Genomic DNA, 1,933 nt, shown 5'->3' on the forward strand with positions numbered 1-1,933 from the left:
ACTAAATCAGTTTACAAAATCAACTCCAGAACCCCTGCGCTAGGAACTCTGAAGAATCTAATGAGGTCTTTGACCGCGTGATTAGAGGATGGTACTGTAGCATCACTGTAGCCAATCATCGATTAATTACCGTCATTAGATTCGTCGCGAAAAGTTACACCCATCTCTGAAGAAGTTTTGTAAATAGACTTCGTTTATTACTTTATGCATGCGAGATTCTTTCTCGGCTTGCGTGCGCTAAGGAATACTGGAGGGAAACCAAATAAGGCCCTAATGAGCCTTTTGACTGCGTGATTAGAGGATGGTTACTGTGACATCATCATAGCCAATCATAAATTAATTACTATTATTAGATTCGTCTCGAAAAATTACACTCATTTCTAAAGAGATTTTACAAATAAACTTTAATTAGTACTTCATGCAAAGTCTAGAAAACGTATTCTATGATGTTCGAGGAGGAACCAAACAGGGTGTGCACGAGATTTTCCCAGTAGAACAGGTATTTGAATCGTTTTGCTCCGATATTTTCTTCTTCTTTTGAGAATTTACTCCGTTATTTTTCTGACAGCTTGCTGTTTAAGTCCGGCCTATACGGGCCTGCTTGAATGGGAAAAATTAGACTAGGCAGGCCCAGACACTCTTCGGCCTTTATGGGCTGGGCTTTTCTTTAGCACTGGTGGAAGCGCGGGAAACTAATCCGGTGCGCGCTAAACGAAACGAGGCTCCCACCCACGGTGTGCCTCGCCAGTTGTGGGACCCACGGCACCTCTAAACCTGTCAGTGACTCAATACTCCTCGCCTCCTGCAGCATCCCCCCATTTCTTCCCCTCCGCGACTCCGCCGCTTCTTCCAATCTTCCCAGTCATCTGCAATCCCAATCTAATCCTTCCAGGAACCTGTCGAAATCGGTTAGCTTTCGATTGTTTGCGCACACCGATGGGGATCCCCAATCTTCTCCGCTTCCTTAAGCCGTTCATCGAGCCCGTGCACATCAAGAAGTACGCCGGCAAGCGGGTAAACAGATCCCCATCCCACCTCTCGTTCTGCAGTTTCTCTTACATTTTCCATCCCTCTTGGTTTCTTGACATTTTGCGCTGCATCTGCAGGTCGGCATTGATGCCTACTCCTGGCTCCACAAAGGAGGTTCGGTTCTATTGTATAGTAGCTGCAATGTATAGCTGATAGGGATTCCTTGTTGGAGATCACCGGGATTCCGATCGCCGGCGAGCTCCAGAGAACACACACAAGAACACGGTGGACACAGGTGTTTTGGTGCTGCAAAATGCAGCAGCGTTTATTTAAAGGAAACAAAGAGCAAAACCGGTACTAGATTGCCGGGAACGTGCGGTGCGTCCGCATCTATTGGACCACGCCATCCCATGGCCATCGCACCACCGCACGTCGTCCCTACGACTCAGACGCGCCTTGGTGAACGTAAGGCCTCGCGGCCGGAACCAGGATAAACCCATGCATCCCTGTGTTACCTTATGCATCAACCATCCGGAGTGAGGGATCATGCAGCATCGTACTAGTTGGTGCCGGACCGCCGGGTCAGGACACCAACACTTGTTTTTTAGCTGGTTGCTTCCTTTTCTTTTTGGCCTTTGCTTCCTTTTCCTTTTCTTTTGAGCCACTTCTTGATATACAAATATGCAGAAATAATTTAGCAAGTTAAAGTTCACATTTTACATTACTACTGCACAATAGATGTCCAAATATTACCTTTTGAATCCTGCAGATTCAGATTTGGCACTTTTTCCCTTTGTCGCAGTTGCATATTCCAAAATTTGACTACAAAAAGAAGGAATAAACTTAGAAAATGAACAGCAAGTTATCAAATCTAGAGACAATAATGAGAATACAACAACTTATCATATAAAACTAATAACCTAGGTGGGAAAGACATAGATGATGCTGGTAATTCTCTCTTTAA

The 1,933-nt window shown here is 45.2% G+C and overlaps 1 long non-coding RNA gene across 2 annotated transcripts; it reads left to right on the forward strand.

Moving 5' to 3' along the window:
- The first annotated feature begins 431 nt into the window (after positions 1-431).
- Positions 432-1,259, forward strand: LOC120667327. 2 transcript variants are annotated; one of them, XR_005672154.1, is made up of 4 exons: positions 433-499; positions 569-776; positions 893-1,014; positions 1,107-1,259. It is a non-coding gene; the product is annotated as an uncharacterized LOC120667327 (long non-coding RNA). The 2 variants fall into 2 exon arrangements; XR_005672153.1 differs by having other exon boundaries at positions 432-776.
- Positions 1,260-1,933: the final 674 nt, after the last annotated feature.

This window comes from Panicum virgatum, chromosome 3N, assembly GCF_016808335.1.
Source record: "Panicum virgatum strain AP13 chromosome 3N, P.virgatum_v5, whole genome shotgun sequence".
Taxonomy (NCBI): domain Eukaryota; kingdom Viridiplantae; phylum Streptophyta; class Magnoliopsida; order Poales; family Poaceae; genus Panicum; species Panicum virgatum.